The following is a 14363-nucleotide window of genomic DNA, read 5'->3' as shown; positions in this document are numbered from 1 at the left end:
GTGGCGGCGCAACCGGGGGGGGAGGGGCACAAGGGAGAAGGCTCGCCTAGGGCGCCAAATCCCCTTGCACCGGCCCTGTCTCCCCTCCCCCCCCCCCCCACATATGTGCACAAGGCAGGGCACAGGTCAAATCATTGAGAGGCCCCCTTAGAGCCTGGCTCTTTCAGTGATTTGAAATGCCGAAGAAGGGAGTAAGCAGGGGTCAGAGTTCCCAGAGGAAGTGGCGGATAGTGGTAATATTTCTAGAAAGCTAGCAACCCTGCCCATAGGTGTCAAAACGAGGTGGGCCACCAGGGCCCTGGTCCGTTCAACCTTTCCTCCAGGGCAGGCCATCCCAGAAGTTCTCGCTGTTGTCTCGGCTCTGCGCAGCTCTCTGTATGTTCACACGCTGGTCTTGTGAGAGACGCAGGTCAGCAGGAGGCTTTGCTCGCGGATCTGCAGGCCTCATGAGAGCCGCACAAGCATGCAGAGAGTCACGCTCTGCAGGCAGGAAGTGATCATTTTGAGGACAGAAGGAGATACTGCCCACCACGGGGGAAGCTACTGGGGGTGTCGGTTCTGAGGCTTTTGGCTGGCTGGAGAGGGAAGGAAATGTCTGAAGCTGGAGAAGGAGAAATGGAGGGAAGGATGGGTCTGAGTCTGGAAAGAAGTGGGGGGAGGGAAGGAAGGAAAAAAGGAAGGAAAGGAAGGGTGCAAGGCTGGGGTGCAAGGCTGGGACAGGAGGGAAGAAAGAAAGGAAGGAAGGCTCCAAGGCTGGAGTCTGGCTGAGGTGGGGAGGGAGGGGTCCAAGGCTGGAGACAGGCTGGGGAGGGAGAGGCTGTCTGGCTGTAGGAGGGATCATGATTATAAACTGGCTGGCTAGCTGGGAAGTGCTGGCAAGCAGGACTTGGGGAAGGCTAACTAGGGAATTAGCTGGCTGGCTGATGGGGAGGAAATGACTGGGGACAGTCTGACGCTGGCAAGGCATGGGGGGGGGGAAGGCTTGTTGGTTGGGAGCAAGGGTGTAGCGTCCCTAGTGCACAGTGATGCACAGACATCACCAACTTTACAAAAAGGTGTGCCGTGCACCACTGACTTTCCACGCTGTCACTAGCCAGATGAAGGGCTAAAATGACCTGAAATTGTCTGGATTTTAACCCTCCAGTCCAGTGTGGCAGCTACGTTGACATCCACATCTCGTAACTAGCCTGAAGAAGCTGTGGTTTCTCTCCACAACCTATGGTGGCACTATTCTACCATTGAGAAATTGCCTGTGTGCTCTACCTTACACTCCTGCAGCAAAAGCCCATGCCCTGAGTCTCCTCCTTCAGCCACTGGCACCTCTCCTCTTGCCCTACCTGGAGTACACCAGAAAAGGCCCATCGGGGGCTCCAGTACCTCTCCTCCTGTCCCACCCACAGTGCACCAGAAAAGACCCATCGGAGCCACAAGCACCTCTCATCCAAGGGCAAGAAGGGAGGTGCCGGCAGCCCTGATGGCCTTTTCTAGTGTACCATGTGTGGGATAGGAGGAGAGGTGCCAGTGGCCCTGATGGGCCTTTTCTTGTGTACCGCGGGTGGGTTGGTAGGAGAGGTGCCAGTGGCTCTGATGGGCCTTTTCTTATGTACCACAGGCAGGACAGGAGAAGAGGTGCCGAAGGCCCCGATGAAGAATGAGGGAGATAGTGTCAGTGAGTAAGAGAGAGAGAGAGAGCTTGTGTGTGTGTGAGACAATGAGTACCAGCGAGTAAGAGAGAGAGCGAGCTTGTGTGTGTATGTGTGAGAAAAAGAGTACCAGTGAGTAAGAGAGAGAGAGAGCTTGTGTGTGTGTGTGTGTGTGTGAGACAATGAGTACCAGTGAGTAAGAGAGAGAGAGCTTGTGTGTGTGTGTAAGACAATGAGTACCAGTGAGTAAGAGAGAGAGAGCGAGAGAGCTTGTGTGTGTGTGTGTGTGTGTGTGAGACAATGAGTACCAGTGAGTAAGAGAGAGAGAGAGCTTGTGTGTGTGTGTGAGACAATGAGTACCAGTGAGTAAGAGAGAGAGAGAGAGCTTGTGTGTGTGTGTGTGTGTGTGTGTGTGACAATGAGTACCAGTGAGTAAGAGAGAGAGAGAGAGAGCTTGTGTGTGTGTGAGACAATGAGTACCAGTGAGTAAGAGAGAGAGAGAGAGAGAGCTTGTGTGTGTGTGTGAGACAATGAGTACCAGTGAGTAAGAGAGAGAGAGAGAGCTTGTGTGTGTGTGTGTGTGTGTGTGTGAGAGACAATGAGTGCCAGTGAGTAAGAGAGAGAGCTTGTGTGTGTGTGTTTAAGAGTAGCAGGGAGAGAGAGCCTGTCTGTGTGAGAGTGAGGGAGAGAGAACTAGTGAGTGTGAGAAAGGGAGTGTGTGTTAGAGGAAGTATGCATGAGAGTGGACTCTGTGAAAGAGAACAAATTAATGTATATTTTAGAGAGAGTATGTATATGAGAGAGAGAGAGAGGACAAATTATGTATCCTCCTTCCTGACTAATCAAGAACAATCTCAGGGTGACTGGAAATCATAAGTTCCCAGGTACGGAGAGCGAGGGATATTTTTAGCCCTATTTTAATTATTTGTTGTGTGTGCTGTTTTGAAATATTGTATTGATTTGGTAAATGTAAAAAATGTTAATATGAATTATTTATTATTGGATGTTATTCTGTTTGTCAACTGTTTTGAAATTTTATTTTTTATTAGTATTTTATTATGATAATGTTTTATATTTCATGGCTTATTGTTTTTGTGAGAAATGGTGATGTTTGTTTTTCAATTCTTGAACGATATGCAGAGTCTGGCTTGTTGCAGTTTCCAACTGCACATTTCTATTTATATTTTATGATCATTTATTTCTGTATTTGGGTGAGGGTCTATCTGTGTCCTGCATTTGTGACTGAAGTGAAGTATTCTACTAGCATATAGTTTCTTTGTAGTGATCTATAGCAGCCTGGCTTGTTCTGTTTTCCTAATAGGTGGTGTATTGGTATTTAGGGTCTGGAGTAATATTTGCAGTGTTGTTTTTGGGTTTTTTTTTAGGTACAATTTTTACTGTTTGAGTGCTGGCAATTAGTGCTGTTTTGGTTTGGGAGGGTTTATATCTGTTCACTCATGACTTTCTGATGGGCACGCCCACACGCAACACATGTCACAATAACCCTATGTTGCGCTGCGATGGAAGGGAGCACTAGGGGGCGCTCCCCAGTGTGGGAGAGGAGTGTGTGCCCTTGTAGTGAGACAAACCTTGTCTGGGAATGGAACTGAAGACATGGAACTTGGAACTCAGTAGACAAGACGTGGAGCTTGGTCCCTCAGGCACCCTACACAGCCCATAGGCTGGTCATGGACCACACTATCCTCTACGCGCCCCACACAGCCAGATGGCTGGTTGCAGACCATGAGAGGAACGGGCAAGCTCTGGACACAGACACAGGTCAGGAACAAGTTACCCCTTGGATCCTCCGGAGTCTGAACAGGATACAGTCTTTAAAACACGGAACTTGGAAACCGGAAGCTCGGATCACTTAAAAACAAGGAACCTCCAGAGGCACGGGTCCTCAGGACCTGGGACATCTGGACTCGGACATCAGGACTGGAGCAATGGAGACATCAGAACTGGAACAATGGAGACCTCAGGAAGACAAAGACGGAAGCCAGGCAGGAGCAGGACGAAGCGAAGTCCAATGGAGGAGAAGCTCCCAGGAGGACTAGCTCCTTGCCAAGGCGAGGAGTGAGTGAGCGAGCAGCCCTTTTGTAGGGCTCTGCAGGAAACGCCCAGAGAGGAGTCCAAGGAGGGCCACACCTGTGCTGCCCTTTAAGAAGGGGAAGAAGACGCAGCCGCGCCCCTAGGAGGAGCAGGAACAGGAAGCAGGACCCTGGACATCAGCGTTCTGCTGCTGTGGAGAGCAGGAGGAGAATGGGCCGCAGGAAGGCCCCGACGAGGGAGGCGGCATCCAAGCCGCGCAGGAAGCAGCTTCCTTGCCGCAGAGCAGTCCGTGGACTGCGACCTCTAGGCCACAGAACGGCGGTGAAGTCAGCGGCTCCTGCCGCGAAGGTAATCACCTGCTCGCGGTTAGGCTCGCGAGCAGGAGCGCAACAGCCTAATATTATATGGGTTCCAAGTGTCTTTTTTTGCAAAGTTTTCTAGTTTGCACCACAGCAGTATGTGTAAATGGAGAGGCCAATATTCAAAATGGCACTCAATTGGATACGTACTACTAATTCAGCTGAGTGGCACTGCTGAATATTTGGCTATGGCTTAGTTTTTAGCCAGCTAAGTCATAAGAACATAAGATATGCCATACTGGGTCCGACCAAGGGTCCATCAAGCCCAGCATCTTGTTTCCAACAATAGCCAATCCAAGTCACAGGTACCTTACATTAAATAGATCCCAAGCTACTATTCCTTATTGATTAATAGCAGTTTATGGACTTCTCCTCTAGGAACTTATCCAAACCTTTTTAAAACCCAGTTACACTAACTGCCATAACCACATCCTCTGGCAATGAATTCCAGAGCTTAATTATACGGTGAGTAAACAAGAATTTTTTCCGGTTTGTTTTAAATGAGCTACTTGCTAACTTCCTGGAGTGCCCTCTAGTCCTTTTATTGTCTGAGAGAGTAAATAACCGATTAACATTTACCTGTTCAAGTCCTTTCATGATTTTTGTAGACCTCTATCATATCCCCCCTCAGCCGTTTCTTCTTCAAGCTGAACAACAGCCCTAACCTCTTTAGCCTTTCCTCATAGGGGAGCCATTCCATCCCCTTTATCATTTTGGTCACCCTTCTCATGGAGCTGTTGCCTTTGCCACATAATAAATAAAAAAAATCAAGTGCAAGTCTATGGAGCCATGGTTGTCACCATAGAGAAAACAAATAAAAAAAAAAGTGAGTGGAGAGCCTCGGGGCTTCCAGAAGAGCTGCTGTGCGGCCTAGTGTTGGTTGCAGTGGCTTCACAGAGATAGGACTGATACAACCAACACCAATCACGTGATAAAGGCGACCAACCTACCAGGTCATCACTGAAGCCCTGATAGGCCATTCTCTCACTGGTAATAACCCTAACTATGAAAAGGTAACACTGCAAATATTACACGGGCTCTAAAACATCAGTACACCTCCTATTAGGAAAACAGAACAAGTCAGGTTACTACAGATCTCTACATAGGGAGGCATTTGAGTGACGAGACAATCTTATTTAGTTTTATGGTTTATGCTGATTTATCTTGTATGTTTTAATAATTTTCATGCATTGTTTTTATACTATGTTTATTTGAATTTTAAAGGTATGTTGTAATCTGCACTGAACTCAATGCAGATTACACACACAAACAAATAAATAAATGCACAGAAACTACATGCCAGAAGACTACATCAACTCGGTCACACATGCAGAACACAGAAGGACTCTCACCAAATACAGAATAAAGACACCATAAATGTGCAGACAAAACTGCAACAAACCAGACTCTGTGTACAGTGTAACAATAGAAAAACAACAACACCATCATGCCTCATAAATCAAGAAATATAACACATCATTCATAACAGTAAATCTACAGAAAGAAAAAAGTATTTCAAAACAGCTTATGAATAGAACATTATTCAATAATTAAACTCAAAATGTTTTTAAAAAGTTCTCAAAAGCAAATGAAATATTTCAAAACAGCATATAACACCCAACAATTATAACGAATAAAAATCTAAAAATTCCCCACTTTTCATACCTGGGATATTTTGATTTCCAGTCATCCTGAGATTGTCATAGATAGAGAGAGAGAATAAAGTTTGCTTGTCTCCCCTCTCCCATTCTCTCACACACCCATTATTCCTCTTTCATACACACACCCATGACCTCTGACACAGTCCCGCTCTTTCATATACACAGGCTGTCTCTACCTCACATGCACACACTCACACATCCTCCCTTTCTCTCTGTCTCACTCGCACACACACACAAACACACAACCTTATACACAATTTCTCTCACACATTCACACGTGTATACTGGCTCCCTCTTTCATACATATAGGCCCTCATTCACACCCTCTCTCTCACATACGTGCACACAGGTTCTCACACACTCCCACACATTCACATAGGCTTTCACATACCACCCTCTCATACACATGCGCACAGGCTTACACATGTGTACAGATTCTCTCTCTCTCTCACACACTCACACACGCGCATACAGACTCTTACAAAAAAAAAAAAAATCAATGTGATCATGCCTAAGCTTTCAGGACATCCCAAATCCCTACCTTCAGATGCTTTCATTTAATTTTGTTTCCACATTTATATTTCCCCCAGAAAACAAAGCAAAATATGTGCTATAAGGGTACAAAATATCTCTCTGGTACTACTGCCGAAGAAAGTTTTCTTAAAAAATGCAGAATATAAATGTGGAAATTAAATTAAATGAAAGCATTTGAAAGTAGGGATTTGGGAGGTCCTGAAAGCTTAGGAACGATAGCATTGATTTTTTTTTGTTTGTTTTGCAGTTGGTTCAATAAAAGATATCAGAACCTCCTGTTTCTTCATAACAGCAATCTAACAGCTCTCATTGGATTTTTACATGATTAAACACTGCAATGCAGTTTCCAACATTAGAATACAATAAATTATTATAACAAAAAATACAAAAGCATAATAAACCTAATATATAGCACAACTCCCACTCCCACTCTCACTAGGGGCAGGGCAAAGCTGGCCAACATAGGATGATATTTCAAAATACAATAGAACCACTTAACAAATGTAGGATCACCCCACCATCCTCCTCTACCTATCATTTCACTATTGTTATTGTTTTCTTCTTTTGCAACTATGTATAATTTATCTGATTGTTGTTTTGATCCTGTAAACCGTTGTGATGGCTAAACCAAATGACTGTATATAAAAAACGAATAAATAAATAAATAAACAGATGAATACTTTGCAATGGTCCTTGACGGCCATCAGCATATCTGTTTTCCAGGGTAATCCTTCATGATTAGTCATGAACTGAATTTCCCTGCATAGCAAATTTAAAGAAGTGGATTAATTTGCGTGACATGGAAATTGCATGGGTTAATTTGCACGTGCTTGTAGCTGCCTTTGAGGAAGGAGGCTGTCAGGCTATTTTACCTAGGTTCTTATGGCCTGGATTGGCCACTGTTGGAATCAGGATGCTGGGCTTGATTGGACCCTTGGTCTGACTCGGTATGGCATGCTCTTACATGTTTTCCTGTCTGAATGGCTTTGAAACTTGCCCTGAGTAGATGCAACACCGTAGGAGGTAAACATAATGAAGTCAAAAGAGAGACACAAGAAATTATTAAAATGACAGAACTAATTTACATACTGTAGCACCATCTGCACACACGCCATTGGGGGGGGGGGGGGCGCAGGCGATGTAATAAGCTGCGGTAGCCCTGCTGAGGGTTTGTGTGCGTGGCGTCACATGCGTTTTTTGCACATTCATCTTATGAGTGTGTGTAATAACAAGGTTAACGCAGAAAAAACATGCGCACAAATAAGCTCAAAAAGCCGCAACTGGTTTATTGCGAGTCCGTACTAGTGCCATGCTAAGGAGGCAATTAACAATTCATGGACAATGCAGAGAGACGCACTGGCATTAGTGTGGGGTTGTTTTTTTTAAGTGGGCTTTTTAGTGTCTGGGCCAGGGCAGGAGTTAAGTGTAAGCGCCTGTCTGGAGGTCGAAAAATTAAGGGCAGACACAAGAAGAGAGGTCTGAGAGGGAACAGACACATGTCAGAAATGCTGAATGCTTTTGTAGCCCCTTCCAAATCTCTACTGCACTTCTCCTGCTCACTGTCATTTGCCATTATAGCTCCCATGCAGTCGGTGACAGATCATGAAGGGGTTAGACATTGCTCTACCCACCTTCAGCCCCACTCTCTGACCACTAGCTCACTAGTGTTAATGTTTAAACACTTTCAAACAAGAATCAATCCTGCGGGTGTTAGGATCCTGCGGTTATGCAGCCTCCCTGCCACCAGAGGTCCCCTTAGAGTTACGCCTGCTCTCACTCTAGTCAGAGTCTCCATGGTCCCATGACTCAGCAAGGCCCAGCCTACTTAACCCTGCCTCTTGCAAAGGCCAATGCCTTGTCATCAAGTCTACTCAGCTTCCTGCTTGGCCCTTCTTCCATGTATTGCTTTGTGGCCTTCTCAGGCCTTCTGCTTTAGCTTTACCTTGTGGCCTCTCGGGCCTTCTGCTTAGTTTTGCCTTGTGGTCTTTGTGGCCCTCGATCTAGCCTGCTGTCTTCGGGCATCTGTGTTCCTTGTTCTCTGTCTGGTCTAGTCCTGTCCTTGTATCCAGCCCTTGTCTCAGACCCCAGTCTTATTTCAGCCTCTAGTCCTGCACAGCCTCAGCCTCCAGTCTTGCTCAGCTTTAGTCTCCTTGAGCTTGCACCTCAGTTCTAGCCATAGCTTAAGTCCTGCCAGCCACCAGAACCCAAGGGCTCAACCTGCAGGGCAGCTTGTTAGTACAGGCAGAAAATTCTCCAGCTCTGTCTTGTCTTGCCCTGAAGTCCTGGGCTGCCCCTTTGGGAATTCAACAGCTCTAGCCAGGCCCTCAGCCGTAACAGTGGGATTATGTGAGGTTTATTGGAAAGGGGCTTCAGCATGCGTTTTAGCACCAATATCTGTGCGGATATTTATTTTGAGCGGATTTTCTGCAAGAATTTAATTTGCATGCCGTCCCCTTATTACATCCCACGGAGACACCTGCTTTTGCCGCACATGCTAAAAATTATATGTGCAGACTAGCACCGATTTCACCACTGGTCTTATTACATCGGGCCCTGGATAAGATAATTCATGTTTAAAGTGTCCTTGCCCACATTATAAAAGCTCCCCGATAGACTTATGAACCCACGCTTCCAGTGCATGGTGTCTCCTGGAACGACAGAGCATCTGCTGGCCCAGAATCCCAAGTCGGAGACTGGCACAGGGACTCCCTAACTGCATCTGTATTATGCACTCCTACAGCTACCCATGAAACGTTTCTACAGAGCAGCTGTACTGCTACTATTCATTCATCAAGAAGGTCATGCAGTATTTCCTGTCAATAATGGTTTAAAACTGAAAGGCATTACTGTTTGATTGATACATGTGAATAGATACGGTCGGGAATCCTGAAGCCCCTGGGTCACATTGTTGCATTTTTTAAAGCAACAGCTTTGAAAACCCATCTGCTGAGACTGGCAAACATTCAGCTGTGTCCTTTTACATCCAAAGAGCACTGCTGCCATCTGTTGTTGGACGTTAATATTGCAATTCATATTTCACTAGTATTGGTTTCTTAAAACTCTGACTACGATATGCAGAGCTATGCACTTTTTGCTTTCAAAATTAATAATGAAAAAAAAAACCTGACTGAAAATATTTCAATGTCTTATTTTCTGTGACGCATTGCACGATTGAACGAGGATGCAGTTCAGCTTCTTTCCCTCCTGCAATTGCAAAAAAATAAAACAAAATTCCCAGATGTATATATTGGATACTTGGTAATAGCCGTTGTATCTTATAGTATTAAATCAGCACAAGGTAACCAGCAGGCTCAAGGGAGAGAGCAAATAAGGAGGTAGTCCTATCTGATCCCCTCCGTGTAGCTCAAGAAGGATGGAAGACAAGCCACTAACTAGGATTGAGGCTGAAGGTGAGCAGAATATGACCTTGATTAGATTAAGGAAGTAGGAACCAAAGCCAAACTGCTTCATAACCTGAAACAAAAAAGACTGAGCAGACTGGATGGTTCCTTAATACTGTCATGTTCTATTCTTCCACGACTCCTCCACCCTATCAAAGACTTTCTTGGGATCAAGAAAAAGGAAAATCATAAGGGTATTAGCGTGGTGAGCGCAATGGAGTAACTGTAGTGTCCTTTGGACATGGTCAAGGGCCAGTCTGGTTGGCATGAAACCAGTCTGATCAAAGTGAATCAGCATCAGGATTACATAGTACAACCATGCTATAAGCAACTTTCAAAAACATTTTATGAATCATTGATCAGGGTAGTGGGATGATGTGAGCCTACTTTTAATGGGTCCTTCCCCTTCTTGAGAATCATGAATACAATCCATAGATCCATATATCAGGGTGGAGTTACTGAGGATTTACTGAAGAAACAGCAAGGGAGGCTGTCTAACAAAGCCATGGAGGCAACAGTACAGAATTAGAAGCCAAATGTCCGATCTGGATTCCTTGTTTGAAAATTTGTGTCTCTGTCCAATAAAGGAATCCAGATCGGACATTTGGCTTCTAATTCTGTACCACTACTGAGGATTTAGCCTCAGTAAAGGCTGTAAATAAGGTAAGGCCAAGGCAGAAATATTTTCTAAATATCAGTTGGGTATGATTATTAATATTATTATTTATTGATTTTGTTATTCACAATATTTTGCAGAAGTAAATCAAAGCAATGTATAAAAATATATTCCAAAACATCATCAAATCAGTTAAATAGCAATTAACAAAATTAAAACCATAAAACAATTGAAAGAATTACATAACATAAAACATAGCATTAACATAGTATAAAACAGTACAATAAAATTATGATAATATAACAGGTAAAACAAGAACATTCAAATATACTTTTCCAAAAGACAAAATATCGCTAAATAAAAACAGTTAAATCTCAAAGGCTTTAACAAAGCAATAGATTTTAAAGCCTTTCTGAATCTGAGATAGTCTTTCCCTACCCTGGTCATATCTATTTATTTCGGTGCTTTTCTACATTGGATAAATACTGTAATTTTAAATAGACTCCCTCTCATGGTAAGAGGAAAGAACTTCAGCTGAGAAAAAAAGAATGGAGCTTCATTTACTTGCTCAGTGGAATGACCTTCATGTGGCTGATGTGTGCCCTAAGTAGAAGGCTACAGATTCTAGGCCAGATGGGGCTCACTTACTCATGTTATACATATGATTAGCTACCAAATGTTAAGTCAAAATCGTGAGAAAAATATTTGAGATGTAAATGGGAAGGAGAAAAACAAGACAAGGAAAGAAGCAAAGAATGAGAAGATCCTTGAAAGGAGAAATTGGCTAATGATAAAAGACCAGCTTTCTGGAAATACAGCTCCCTGCTCCACCCAAAGCCTTTTCTTAAGCTAACTTGGCATGTTCTTTTATGTGATGTGTATCAGTACTTTTGCATAAGGTTGGTCACGTGATATTCAAGGCTAGCTTAACCATTAGACAAAGTTGGCAGTTGCCTAGGGTGGCACCTTCTGGGGGGGGGGGCGCACCAAAGAGCAGCTGTAGCCACAGCAAAACTATAGTACTGTTTGGTGTATAGCAGGTATGGGTCTTTTATGCAGGGTTTTGTGTTATTTTGCAAAGTGTCTGATAATAGAGTTTATGTCTCTGTTTCTGAGGTGACATCAGAATTTTAAAATTTTTTTTGTGTGGTGAGTAGCAAGTAGAACCATCCTAGTTCAACCCAGCCAATCATTTCAGAGATTATCTTTAGTCAATACGGTATGGATTTCTTTTATCTTATAAATGTATTTATTGATTTTTTATTTGCGGTCTACCCCAAAAGTCACAGATGCTACATTTTTCGGACACTGTGACGTTATTTCTGAAATACATGTGTGTGTGTGTGTGGATAGATAGATGTGGTACCCCTTTGGGTTAGCCATTAGATGTCACTAGTAGCCCACAAATCATCTTGCAGGAATACCACATTTCAGCTCCTCCACGTGGGGCAGACCTAGGATAGTCAGCCAAAGCGAGGGTCAGTTCCAGGTATCAGTCCAAGTGTGGTCAAAGGCAAGCAGAGGTCAGTTCCAGGTATCAGTCTGAGCATGGTCAAAGGCAAGCAGAGGTCAGTTCCAGGTATCAGTCCGAGCGAGGTTAGAGACAGGCCGAAGTCAGTACCGGGTATCAGTCTGAGATGGTACAACCTGGGTAGCAAGATGAGGAATGGAACTCTGGAACAGACACTGGAACACAGGAAGGACCATGGGAACACAGGAGCAAATGCAGGAACACTGGAACAAGCACAGGAACAAGGAACACAGATCAGATGGTATACACCCCACAGTTCTGAAGGAACTAAAAAATGAAATTTCAGACCTATTAGTAAAAATTTGTAACCTATCATTAAAATCATCCATTGTACCTGAAGACTGGAGGATAGCTAATGTAACCCCCATATTTAAAAAGGGCTCCAGGGGAGATCCGGGAAATTACAGACCGGTTAGCCTGACTTCCGTGCCAGGAAAAATAGTGGAAAGTGTTCTAAACATCAAAATCACAGAACATATAGAAAGACATGGTTTAATGGAACAAAGTCAGCATGGCAGTGGAGTCACTCAGGGATCTGTACTGGGACCCTTACTTTTCAATCTGCCTTATAAATGGTCTCTGACCGACGGCCCGCAAATGCGCAGTAGAGAGCAGCTCTACCACGCATGCGCGGGCGAGCACGTCGGTCAGAGCCGAGCGTGCCCGAAAAAAAAAATGGCGCTGGGGCCGCAGGAGCGGCGGCGAGAAGCAGGAGTGGGAGGAGCAGTAGCGGCGGCAGCAGCAGCAGCGACGACTAGCAGTAGTGGCACCGTGCGCGCGCGGGAGGGAACACCCCCCCCGGAGATCTTCCATCTGCCGGTTGTGGATGATCTGAAAGGGGAGGGGATTGAGAGAGGAGGAATGACTGAGGAGAGGGAGGAGAGAGTGAGGGGAAGGGGAGGGGGGAGGAGGGAGAGGGAGGAAGGGGGAGGAGAGGGGGGGGAAGGAAGGGGAGAGGGAGGAAGGGGGGAGGGTGGAAGAGGGGAGGGAGGGTGAATAGAGGGGGAGGGGGGAAGGGGAGAGGGAGGAGGGAGAATGAGGGGGAGGGAGTGGGAAGGAAATGGACCGAAAACATTTTTTTTAAATGTAGCCCGTTATTACGGGCTTAACGGCTAGTTTATTTATAAATGATCTGGAAAGAAATACGACGAGTGAGGTAATCAGATTTGCAGATGATACAAAATTGTTCAGAGTAATTAATTTACAAGCAGATTGTGATAAATTGCAGGAAGACCTTGTCAGGCTGGAAAATTGGGCATCTAAATGGCAGATAAAATTTAATGTGGATAAGTGCAAGGTGATGCATATAGGGAAAAATAACCCATGCTATAGTTACACAATGTTAGGTTCCATATTAGGTGCTACCACCCAAGAAAGAGATCTAGGCGTCATAGTGGATAACACATTGAAATCATCGGTTCAGTGTGCTGCAGCAGTCAAAAAAGCAAACAGAATGTTGGGAATTATTAGAAAGGGAATGGTGAATAAAACGGAAAATGTCATAATGCCTCTGTATCGCTCCATGGTGAGACCGCACCTTGAATATTGTGTACAATTCTGGTCGCCGCATCTCAAAAAAGATATAATTGCGATGGAGAAGGTACAGAGAAGGGCAACCAAAATGCTAAAGGGGATGGAACAACTCCCCTATGAGGAAAGACTAAAGAGGTTAGGACTTTTCAGCTTGGAGAAGAGACGGCTGAGGGGGGATATGACCAGAGGTGTTTAAAATCATGAGAGTCTAGAACGGGTAGATGTGAATCGTTTTTTTACTCTTTCGGATAATAGAAAGACTAGGGGGCACTCCATGATGTTAGCATGTGGCACATTTAAAACTAATCAGAGAAAGTTCTTTTTCACTTATCGTACAATTAAACTCTGGAATTTGTTGCCAGAGGATGTGGTTAGTGCAGTTAGTATAGCTGTGTTTAAAAAAGGACTGGATAAGTTCTTGGACGAGAAGTCCATTACCTGCTATTAATTAAGTTGAGTTAGATAATAACCACCGCTATTACTAGCAACGGTAACATGGAATAGACTTAGTTTTTGGGTACTTGCCAGGTTCTTATGGCCTGGATTGGCCACTGTTGGAAACAGGATGCTGGGCTTGATGGACCCTTGGTCTGACCCAGTATGGCATGTTCTTATGTTCTTACTGGAACAAGCACAGGAACGAGGACAGCAACAAGCTTCACACTGAGGTAATGACCCGATTGCCAAGGCAAGGTTCTGGGGAAAGGGCCTCACCTTATATACAGAGGTTAGGTGACGTCATTGCTGCATGCTGCGGAGCGGTTTCCCGCCCTGGGTCCTTTAAAGGGTTGAGTGGTCCGCCTGAGCGTGCCTAGGGGCGGACCCGACACGGAGGAAGACGCCGAGCCACACCGAGGAGCGCTGGGAGTTTGAAGGGCCCGAAGGGCCTGGGGATGCTGCCATGAGGCGCCGCAGGTGCAGGGAGCTGGCTGCAGCCGCAGGAGAGGTCAGACCGTGACCTGCTGTAGCGAGGGTGAGGTGAGCAGAATCGGGCACGGGCCTAGCGTGACACGGGCCTAGCGTGGCCGGCGCA

The sequence above is a fragment of the Rhinatrema bivittatum genome, chromosome 4 (genome assembly GCF_901001135.1).
Source record: "Rhinatrema bivittatum chromosome 4, aRhiBiv1.1, whole genome shotgun sequence".
Classification (NCBI taxonomy): Eukaryota; Metazoa; Chordata; class Amphibia; order Gymnophiona; family Rhinatrematidae; genus Rhinatrema; species Rhinatrema bivittatum.
Note: the sequence above shows the minus strand (reverse complement) of the source record.